Consider the following 12,183-nt stretch of genomic DNA (forward strand, 5'->3'; position numbering starts at 1 on the left):
TATTCCTGGGTTCCTGGTGTCATGAGGCAGCAGTGCACACCCTGAGCCACCATGGGGTTGTGGCTGTGGGGGGTGGGGGAGGCAATTGCAGTCCATCAGAAAACAAAAACAGCCCACCTACTCTCCCACTGCACCCAGTGTCAGAGCTGGCAGGAGATTCAGTCCTGGGGGGTGCCCCAAGGCAGCGTCACCGGTGGGATCTGATTGCTGGGAGCGCTGGTGCCCGCTCAGGTGCTTCTGCAAGTTGCAGGAAAACATGAACCTCTTCCCACACTCGGGCAACTGAAGGGCATCTCCACAGTGTGGACACACTGATGCTTCAGCAGGGAGGAGGAATTGCTGAAGGCCTTCCCGCACTCAGGGCAGCAGAATGGCCTCCCCACCCCACCCTCCCTCCCACCATGTGTGGATCAGCTGGTGCTTCAGCAGTGTGGAGGAGCGGGCAAATCCCTTCCCACATTCGGGGCAGGAGAACGGCTTGTCCACGGTGTGGACGCACTGGTGCCTCAACAGGGCCATGGAATTGCTGAAAGTCTTCCTGTACTGAGGGCAACTGAACGACATCTGACCAATGTCAATGGGTCGGAGGAAAGAGCAAAGCCCTTCCTGCACTCGGGGCAGAAGAACGGCCTCTCCTCGTTGTGGACCCATTGGTGTCTCAGCAGGTGGGATCACCTGCTGAAGGCCATCTCGCACTTGGGGCCGGAGAACAGCCTTCCCCGGTGTGGACCAACTGGTGCGTCAGCAGGGCAGAGGAATCATTGAAGGCCTTCCCACACTCAGGCAGCAGAAGGGACTCTTCACCTCTGTGGACCCATTGATGCTTCAGAACCCTTTCAAATTTCACAATATCCTTCTGATAGGAGGAAGACCAGAATTGCACACAATATTCCCAAAGTGGTCTAACCAATGTCCTGTCCAGCCACAACATAACTTCCCAACTCCAATACTCAGTCAGAGGATTGGGAAAGTTCTCAAAACCCACAAAAACAAACAGGAAAGAATGGAGGACAAACCGACGTTTTGAGAGTCAGCTTGGAAACATCACTGAGAAATCGGCGGACTGGGTTTATTGGGTACCCGTTCTCCTTAAATACACTATATACGTATTTCTCCTGTACTCTTCCTAATTTCTCTGTGCTGCAGTGTGTAGTGGCTCGTTGAAATAATGTCCTGATGCAGCTTCGTTTGTGGGTGTTGGGATGATTGCTTCTGTAGTTAAGAATTTGGTTTGTCTGTGTTGTTTTTCTGTAGACGCTAGTTTGAAGTTCCCCATTGACTGTTCGCTCTACTGTGACATCTAAGAATAGCACTTTGTTGTTGTTCTTCTCCTCTTCAAACCAGGAGCCCCACCTCAGGCCATAGTCTCACCACTTGGAACACCAATATACGGACTATTCAAAGGCCTACACTGAAGACTAAAACAGCAAGTCAAAGATTCACGCCACTCCATTTACTCCATCCAAGAATTCCTGAACATCAAAGACCCTAAGATAGAAGAGGATGGAATAATGCTATCCTTTGACAAAACAGCCCTGTTCACATCCATTAACATCAATGCGGCCAAAGAAAACTGAAGACACTACTCGAAGAACCAAAGACACAAACACAGCACCAACTTCATAAGCAAAGATAACACTGTCAAGCTCGTGGAGCTGTGCCTTTCCTCCCACTTCCTATTCAGTAACAAGCCCTTTAAACAAATAAAGAAAATAACCAATAAACCACCAGTATCAGGATTCGGAGCAGAAGCAATAATGCAGACTCGAACAAACAGTCCTTCCAACGACCCAACCCAAACTTTGGGTCCGCTACAGTGATGACACTTTTGTCATGAAAAAATGAAACAAATTAGAGGAAACTTACAACACCATCAACAATCTCCTTACTGGCATAAAAGTCACAAAAGAGGAGAACAACAACAAAGTACCGTTTCTAGATGTCAAACTAGAACGATCAGTCAATGGTAAATTCAAAACAGCGTCTACAGGAAAACAGCGCACGCGAACGAAGTACTTAGCTACAGAATCAATCACCCCTCCACATCCAAACAAACTGAATCAGGACACTATTTCAAAGAGCCATGACACACGGCAGCACCCAGCAACTGCCAAAACCAATAAGTAATTGAACAGCGCATTTCAGGACAATGGGTAGCCAAAGAATCAACTGAAACTTGTTTCCCTGACCGGGAATTGAACCCCGGGCCGCAGCGGTGAAAGCGCCGAATCCTAACCACTAGCCCACCAGGGATATACGGATGTTGGCCGACAGCTCTACTGAAGATTGCTTTTCTGTCCGAAAATCGAACCCGGGCCACGGTTGTGAGAAGGCTTCCACCAATGTCATTTCTTGTATCCATTGCTCCCGATGCGGTCCCCTCTACACGGGGAAGACTGGAGACTCCTCCCAGAGTCAAGTCACAGCGCTTGAGGGAACATCCACAGTCTACCCGCAACAATCAACCCCATCGCCCTATGGTCCAACATTTCACCCCCCCCTCCCCACTCTGCCGAGGACATGCAGGTCCTGGGCCTCCTTCATCGCCGCTCCATCCCCACCCGATGCCTGGAGGAAGAACGCCCCATCTTCCGTCTCGGATAAATTCAACCCCAGGACATCAATATAGACATCACCAGTTTCGTCATTTCCCCCCCCCCACCTTACTTCAGTTCCAACCTTACAGCTCAGCGCTGTCCTCATGACCTGTCCTACCTGCCAATCTCCCTTCCCACCTATCCGCTCCACCCTCCTCTCTGATCTGTCACCCCCACCCCCACCCCCATTCACCTATTGTGCTCTTTGCTACCTTCGGCCCAGCACCCCCCAATTTATCTCGCCATCCCTGGAAGCGTCCTGCCTCTATTCCTGATGAAGGGATTTCGCCCGGAACGTCGATTTTCCTGTTCCTCGGAAGCTGTCTGACCTGCTGTGCTTTTCCAGCACCACTCTGATCTAAACTCTGGTTTCCAGCATCTCCAGTCCTCACTTTTGCCTACCCAATAAACCCAGTGTGCCGATTTCACTTCAACAAACTGACACAACGTCTGCAGAAACCCTAGCACATTACCTTACATTAAATACATCTGTGAAATGATGTCCAGACAACTCAACCCTCTCAGCATTAAACAGAGGCTCATGAACCTGAAATACCCGATGCAAACAACCAGCAAACGAATGTTATTTACAAAATACCATACAAGGAAATATATACATGAACTCTGCCGCACAGTTCCCTGCGGCAAGTAATGCTGGGATGAGATAAGGAAGATTTTTTCAGCCCAAACGAATCGGCACTGACTGGACAGCCATTTAAAATCAACGCTGTCAGGCCAGGACAGAAGATCCAAAGGGATGAACAGCTTTCTTATTTCCTGAAGACTTACAAAGCTGAGACTGTGTTTTGGTGTTTCTTCCCTTTCCACTCCCAGGAGCCGCAGTGGTTGGGGCAGTGATTTGGGAAAGTGAAATGTGTGAATGAGCAGCGTGTGGAGCTCTTTCAGCTTCCCCTCCTCTGACAGCGCTGTGACGTGACTCTGATGTTCTCAGGGACATTTACTGAAGCGAGACAGTGAAAAGAGTCTCGTTCCTGCAGATCAGGAATTCAAACCGAATGCCGGCTTCAAACAGAATGCTTTCCATAGTCCCAACTTTGTGAAGCAGTATCTTTCACTGGGAAATAAAACAGATTAATCCTCAGGTGCCTGCTTCATTTCGATCACGACTTCACGCCCCTCACTGCTCTCGTCTCATTTCCAAACTTGGCTCATAGCCTCAAAAGCAGCTCTGTGGGTATCTGCTTGTTCCACCCTGACAGGCGGTGGGTTGCTGATTCCTGACCAGCCCCAATGTGATTGAAATATTTCAACCCCTCCACTGATTTGCATCTTTAAAAAAACCGTGGAGCAATCTCTCTTTCCTTTTGACGACGTTTCTCAACTGTAGTCGGCAGGGTTCACACCTGCGTGGGGAAACCGCAATGGATTTCAAGTCCATCGCATTAACCACTCGCCCACGAATATAGAACCACACTGACAGCTTCATTTCCCAGGTCTCTCTGCCTGTGGAGTTGAGAAAGAGTGAATCATTGCAGAGTTTGTTTGAATCCAATCACTTCACAGGGTAACTGCAAATGGCGAGTCTGTGTGTTTCATCCCAAAAGATGAAATGGACGTTCAGTTAAACACAAAAACAGAAATTGCAGAAGCAACTCAGCAGGCCAGGGAGCATCTGTGGAAAGAGAATCAGAGACAACATTTCAGAACTTTTTGTTCCTTCTTCAGGTCCAGCCAATCCTGCTGAGTTTCTCCAGCAGTTTCTCTTTCTGTCTCAGCATCCGTTAGAAATTTACGTTAGAAATTCAATCAATTCAGAAACCCCTTTGTGCTTCCTCAGTGGAGAAGATTTCCGTTTGGGAAACATTTTCCTGACACCATTAAAAACGCGAAATTCGCAGCGGTAGGAGCGAGAAAAACAAACACTCCAGCTCTCGAACCATCAGCCTTGCGATTAATAGGCGAATGCGCGGACTTATGGAGCCACAGAGACAGGACGGGGCACCAGCCCCGCAGTCTCTTTGAGGAAGCTACTATTTAATTCATAATTCAGCCTGCCCCGCCCAGAATTGCCATTGTCTTCTAACAGTTTTACTTTTCCATAATAAAGCCTTGGACATTCATTGTGAAGACACCGGGGATAGTCTGATCCCACCATCTGCAGGCACATCCATGTCACGAGGAACTAGCCCGCCTACACCGGGGCCATCGCCCTCCGAGCCTTTCAGTGTTTTGCCTCTTACCGAATTTTCTCATTGACCCCCAGCTGTGAAGGGGTTTGAATTCCTGAAGTGCAGAGAATTCTTTCAATGTCTCAGATCAGTTCATGTCCCGAGAATATCAGAGTCAATCTCCCGGCCTCTTAAACAAGGGACGGTGTCTGGACTGTCTCTGCTCAGTCGGACAGTTCATCCTTCATTCTCCTCTAATTCCACTTCCCAGAGTTTCTAAAGGTTCACAAAGCTGGAGACTGGGATTTCTGTTTTACTTCCTGAAAATTATTCCACCTGCTAACTGACAATATTTTGCCAAAACCTCTTCCCTATTGTAACACTTGCATCATGTCCAGGATGAGGAGTTTACATTTTGTGGAGACATTCCCAATTTGGGAATGTTCTCTTTGGAGCAAAGAAGGTTAACTGGAGATTTCTAGGGGCTGTTGGTAATGATGGGAGAAGAAGTGGTGGGACTGGGCAGGTTAATGATCAGAAGAACCTATTACCACTGACCAGGGTCAGTTACCAGAGGACAGGGTTTGAAGTTCTTTCATGGAAAGCAGCATTTGTGTAGAACAAGCACAGCGAATACTGCAGAAAGCCAACGGGTCGAGCAGCATCTGTGGAAAGGTAAACAGAGCCGACGTTTTGAGTGTGCTACGGTTTTTGTTCAGAACTCAGTGATTTGCCTCTTCCCGAAGTTGGTCCAGGTCTGTGTCTCAACTGGCAAACACATGGCAAGTGCAGTGCCGCAATGTGGCTCGGGGCCAATGAGAAAATTCGGGAAGAGGCAAAACACTGAAAGGCTCGGAGGGCGATGACCCCGGTGTAGGAGGGCTCGTTCCTCGTGACATGGATGTGCCTGCAGATGGTGGGATCAGACTGTCCCCAGGTCTCCACAATGAATGTCCAAGGCTTTATTAAGGAAAAGTAAAACTGATAGAAGACAATGGTAATTCTGGGCGGGGCAGGTTGAATTATGAATTGAATAGTAGCTTCCTCGAAGAGAGTGTGCGGCTGGTGCTGCAACTAGTCTCTGTGGCGCAATTGGTCAGCGCGTTCGGCTGTTAACCGGAAGGTTGGTGGTTCGAGACCACCCAGGGACGGAGTGCCTGCTTTTTTTTAAAAAAAATCAGTGCATTGTTTAAATGGTGATATATTGGAATTTGGAGAAAGTGAGGACCAGAGGTGAAAGTCGAAAAATATGGCACTGGAAAAGCCATATTTTTCATAGGTCAGGCAGCATCTGAGGAGCAGGACAGTGAACATTTCGGGTACAGGCCCTTCTTCAGGAATGATGTATGGATGTACAAAGGGGTCTCAGAGTCCCTCCACACCAGTCAATGACAGTTGTCGGGCAGATGCAGCAGGCAATGAGCAAGGCAAGTGGTAAATTACGAAGAGGAATTGAGGTCAGAGGTGGGGTCATTGAACATATTAAAGGCAAAGTTCATCTGAGTTTTGAACAACAAAGAAGTGGATGGTTGTTGGGGGAGGTAAGAAAATGGTTTTAAGACCAGTACAGATCAGTCACAGAGTCAGACAAACTGAACAACCCTTCATCCAACTTGTCCATGCTGAGTATATTATCAAACTAAGTTCGTCCCACCTACCAGTGTTTGGCCCATAAACGTTCGAACCTTTCATATTCATGTACTTATCCAAATATCTTTTAAACGTTGTAACTGTGCATGTATATATCATGAGGGGCACGGGTAGGATAAATAGACATAGTCTTTTCCTTGGGGTGGCGGAATCCAGAACGAGAGAGCATGGGTTTAGCGTTAGAGGGAAAAGATACAAAAGAGATCTAAGGGACAACTTCTTCACGCAGAGGATGGTACGTTTATTGAATGAACTGCCAGAGGAATTGGTGAAGTCCAGTACGATTGCAACATTTAAAAGGCATTTGGTGAGGTATATGCATAGAAAGGGTTTGGAGGGATGTTGGGCCGTGCGCTGTCAGGTGGGACTAGATTGGGTTGGGATAGTTGGTCGGCATGGACAAGTTGGACCAAACAGTCTGTTTCTGTGCTGTACATCTCTATGACTCTATGACTTCCTCTGGACATTCATTCTGCACTCAGACCACTCTCTTAAAAAAATCCATGTCCTGTCTTTATAAAATATTTCTCTACTCACCTCAAAATATTTGCTTCCCTGTTCTTGAAACCCCCAGCTGAGGGAAAGGACACCTGTAGTTCACCTCATCCGTATCCATCATGATTTTATAATTCTCTATACGGTCACCTCTCAATCTCTTATGTTCCAGTGAGAAAGGTTCCAGCGTATCCACCCTATATGGAGGTATATTCATATCCAGTTATGAAGTGTTCAATGCTGGTGCAGGCTGGAAAGATCATGTGGTTTACTCCTGCTCCCAATTAATCCTGGCTGTTGCGTTTCTCAGCCCCATTCTCCCAATTTCTCCCCACAACTCTCAACCTCTGATACTCCATCCCAGTGTTAAACATACTCAGTGACCTGGCTCCACAGTTTTCTGTGACAATTAATTCCATAGATTCACCACTCTCTGGCTAAAGAAATTTCTCCTAATCCCCATTCTCCCTTTATGCTGAGGCTATGCCCATGGGGATTAGTCTCTCCTCCCAATGAAAACATCTTCCCAATGTCCACTCTGTCCAGGATGTTCAATATTCTGTACGTTTCAGTTAGATCCCCCCTGAGTGTGGTCCTGTTACTCAGCATGAACCAGACCCTTCAGGATGAGGACAGCAGGGATTAGGTTCAACAAAGTGAGAATGGAGGGAGAGTGTGTAGGATGGAGATTTTCAGCTTTGAGGGAATAAGAGAGGAAAGAAAGTTTGACATAAATTGTAATTGATCAGATGAGCCGATGGGCCAAAGAGTGGCGGATGGAGTTTAATTTAGACAAATATGAGCTGTGGCATTTTGATGAAGCAAATCAGGGCAGGACCTATGTGGTTAATGGTAAATTCCTGGGGAGTGTTGATGAACAAAGAAACCTTGCAAAGCAGGTTCATAGTTCCTTGAAAGTGGAGTTGCAAGTAGATAGGATAGCAAGGAAGGCGTTGGTACGCTTTCCTTTCTTGGTCAGAACACTGAGTTATAGGAGTTTGGAGGTAACGTTGTGGATGCACAGGACACTGGAAAGGCCACTTTTGTTCTGGTTTCCCTGCTGTCGGAAAGGTGTTATGAAAAGTGAAAGGGTTCGGAAAAGATTTAGGAAGTTGTTGCCAGAGTTAGAGGGTTTGAGCTACAGCGAGAGGCTGAATCGGCTGGGGCTGTATTCCCTGGAGCGTCTGTGACCATTCGAAGTTAATAAGGGGCATGTATATGGTGAATAACGGAGATCTTTTCCCCAGGATATGGGAGTGCTAAAGTAGAGAGTATAAGTTTGAGGTGAGGGGAGGGGGGTGGAAGACTTTAAAGGGACCTGAGGTGTAGCATTTTCATGTAGAGGATGATGTGTGCATGGAACAAGCTGCCAGAGGAAATGGTGGAGGCTGGTACAATTACAATATTTAAAGGCATCTGGATGAGTATATGAATAAGAAGGGTTTAGAGGGTTATGGGCCAAATGCTGGCAAATGGGACGAGATTAATTTTGGATATCTGGTTGGCACAGACGAGTTGGACGAAGGGTCTGTTTTCGTGCTGCATGACTCTAATGATCTTTGGTGAAAGCAAAAATGTCGCTGTGAAGAGTGGACTTTCAGAAGCAGCTTTCAAAGATGTTTTGCCCTTACGAGGAGCATAAATATTCTTTTTTTTTGTAAGTTGCAGCTGAGTGAGTGACATCCAGGACTTTGTTAGAAAGTGGGAATTCATTGCACTGTGGGGATGTAGTGTTTTAAGGTTTGCCGGCAGTAAGTACAGTGTGCTGAGCGAGAAGCCTAGTGAAGGGTTAGGTCGGTTTTTGTTTAAACTGTTCATTTCTGTCAGGCTCCAACATTGTATTTCCAATGCTGTCAATCAGAAGGTGCAGTGAATCAGTAACTGGTATCGTTAGAAGCCTTACTATTTTCAGTACTGCAGGTTCATCAGCATTATAAAGGTCGCTGGCAGCAGTGGGAGGTGTGGGCTGTATTCACTAGAAATGATTAAGCATTTAGATAGTACACATACAAGACGGCAGGGTGGGAATTGTATTTCGCTTTGTGGAAGATGGGGCATTCTGGGTGCTGTGATCTGGGGCAAACATAGCTGCAGTATACCATTGAATCCCTACAGTGTGGAAGCAGGCCATTCCGGCCATCGAGTCCACACGGAGCCCTCCAAAAATACACCAACCAGACACACCTCCCAACCATTCCACCATCACCATCCCATCAGGTCTTTTCTGCTGGCTGTTGAGACTAGGCTGCAAGATTAGGGGGGAGTAGAATTCGGACAGAAATGAGGAGGAGCTGGTTTTCCAAGAGGTCGGTGCATCTATGGAATTCTGCGCCCAAGGAAGCAGTAAAAGCAGCTTCATTAAGACACTGTTGCATGGTTTTGTGGGTTTGGGAGGTAGGGGAATTAAGTGTAGTTAGGATAATGCAAGTAGGAGGAGCTGAGGTGATTGATAGATCAGCCATGATTTTAATGAATGGCGAAGCAGGGTCGATGGGCCAAATGGCCTACTGTTTCTATTACTTTGAAACGATAACCCTGCGTTTCCCATGTCTAACCCACCTAACCTGCACAACCCTGGACACTGGGCAATTTAACATGGCCAATCCAAATCAAGGCCGGTGAGAAATGGAGTGATGTGGAAAATAAACATCAGAGAATGAGAGAAAGGGATAAGGAGAATAAATGTACTAGCAATCAAAACTGGATTCTAACCATTGCAAAAATTAAAACTAAAAGCTCAGTATGTGAATGTGTGCTGCATTGTAACAAAAGCGAATTAATTGACTGCACATGTTGAAGAGAATAATTCTGATCTGAGACTCCTTACAGAGATATAGCTTCAGAATGATAAGGATTGGATCGGAATATCGAGGGATACGTGGCATTCAAGACGAGTGGGAAGCTCAGTAACGGTAGAGGATGGCACTGCTAATCAAAGCACTGATAACACGTAGTCTGATGTCAGCTCGGATTTCAGGTCCTGATTTCTCTGTCAGCTGATCTCCCTGTTCCCACAGAGCTGGATGTTGTCTGTTCTCAGCTCTGCTTGATTTCTGCTGAAGCTTTGTGACCCCCTTTTACACCTTCTGGGGCAATAAAATATTCTGAGCCTCCTGAAAATGACACCTTATCTATACCTCTCCTGATTTTAAAAACCTCTATAAAGTTATCTGTCAACTTGCTAGGCTCCGTTGGAAAAATGTCCCCAGCTTCTTCTTAACTCAAACCCTCCATTCCCAGCAACATCCTGGTAAAGTAGGGAATAAGGAATTGTATCAAATCACATAAATGTACTGTCTGAAACAATCTGGCTGTGTTCTTGCCTGAGATATTGAGAGTCCCTGGTGTAAGTAATTACGAATGCAATTATTTGGTCACAGAATTGGGCAATCATTTTGCAACAAAGTGATCTACTCTGATAAGGACGTAGTGGTGGTCATTTCTACGGTAAGTGAACAGTTTGCAGATCAGGGAGATGAAGTTCCAAACACTTGGGAAGGGCAAGAAATGACTGTGATAAATAAGACAAAGAACTGTGGATGATGGAAATCTGAAACAAAAACTGAGACACTGGAAAAACTCAGCAGGACTGGAAGCATCTGTGGAGAGAAAGCAGAGTTAAAGTTTCGAGTCCGACAACTCCTCTTCAGGATTCTGAAATAGTTTGTGAGAACCCCTTAAGTCATCTGCCCAGCTTTAAGACCAATAATATACAGGAGCAGGATGAGGCCATTTGCCCATCGAGTCTGCTCCATCAGTCGATCACGGCTGATATTTTCTCCATCCCATTCTGCTGCCGTCTCCTCATAACCCTTGACCCCTTACCTATCAAGAACCTATCTCTGTATTAAATGCCCTCAATGACTTGGCATCCCTTCTCCGAGTGGAAACATCATCTCCACATCCACACTATCCAGTCATAGAGTAGCACAGCGCTGCCTGACCAACTGTGATCTCCAGCATTGGTTGTTTTCAAGAAGCATTCCAGAATCTACAACAACGCGCTTCTAAATTTTGTACCCAGTTGGTTAGCTCTCCCGAGATCCCGTGAGATTTATCCTTACTCAACAATCCACTGTGTGGTACAATTAACAGAGGCCCTGTCCCCATCTCGTTCTGCCCACAGTAGTAGCACGATAGCTCAGTGATTAGCACTGCCTCATAGTACCAAGGACCCGTGTTCGATTCCAGGTTTGGGCCACTGTTTGTTGGAGTCTGCCACATTCTCCCCGCCGTGTCTGCGTGGGTTTCCTCCGGGAGCTCTGGTTTACTCCCAAAATCTAAAATGTTCTGGTGAATTGGCCGAACTAAACGGGCCCTCAGTGTGCATTAGTCAGGAGTAAATGTGGAATAATGGGATAGAGGAATGTGTCTGGATGGGTTACACTTTGGACAGGCAGTGTGGACTTGTTGGGCTGAATGGCGTATTTCCACATTGTAGGAATTCTACGTGGTATTCCCCAACTCCAGAATCTCAGAGCTCTTGGCTTTTCCCATGGATAGTGTGGGGGAGGGAAACAGTGTTTTACACGGGAGGAAAGTTCGGTGAGTGTGAAGCTACAACTAAACGTAGTGCATTACTTGAGCTGTTTCCCCGGTATATACCAGGGCTGGGGTGACCTTACAGATGTTTATCGAATCATGAGAGGCAAGCATAGGGTAAATAGACAAGGTCATTTCCCGGGGATGGGAGAAGTCCAGAACAGGAGGCTAATATGTTTGGTGTGAGGGAGGCAAGTGTAAGGAATGATCTGCCGGAGGAAGTGATGGGTGTAGTTCCAATTATAACATTTAAAAGGCAGTTGGATGGTATATGAACAGGAAGAGTTCAGAGGGATATGGGCCAAGTACTGGTAAATGAGACGAGATTAATTTAGGCTATCTGGTCGGCACAGATGAGTTAGACCGAAGGACCTGTTTTTGTGCTGTGTATCTCTATGACTCTGGCTTGCTCGTAATGTTTGCCATGCCTATATGTTCAGTTTCTGTCTGGTGTCGGTGCCAATGCCTTGATATCTCATTTCCTCCAGCTCCCCACGTCCACCTCCCAGATGTTAACCATTTCATGTCTGGGGGTTTCTCAAGAAGCTGCATTGAATGTTCATCCTGAATTGACATTTTTTTTTGCTTCCCAAAAGCAGACTTACTCACTCCTAGATGTCGTGAAAGATGCTAGCTTTCAGGTAGATGTAGCCAAAATTCAGAGGTGTCTATCTTGATGTTTTCACTTTTCGGTCTCTGTAAGTTCCTGAATCAGTACCGTCAGGAGAATTAGTTTGAGCGGAGTGAGAATAGAGGGGTGAGAGAGGTGG

General features: G+C 46.5%; 1 non-coding gene across 1 annotated transcript; it reads left to right on the forward strand.

The window, feature by feature from the left end:
* Positions 1 to 5,803: 5,803 nt before the first annotated feature.
* On the forward strand, positions 5,804 to 5,877 carry trnan-guu (transfer RNA asparagine (anticodon GUU)). The gene has a single exon. It is a non-coding gene; the product is annotated as a tRNA-Asn (tRNA).
* The last annotated feature ends 6,306 nt before the right edge of the window (positions 5,878 to 12,183 follow it).

The sequence above is a fragment of the Hemiscyllium ocellatum genome, assembly GCF_020745735.1.
Source record: "Hemiscyllium ocellatum isolate sHemOce1 chromosome 27 unlocalized genomic scaffold, sHemOce1.pat.X.cur. SUPER_27_unloc_36, whole genome shotgun sequence".
NCBI lineage: Eukaryota > Metazoa > Chordata > Chondrichthyes > Orectolobiformes > Hemiscylliidae > Hemiscyllium > Hemiscyllium ocellatum.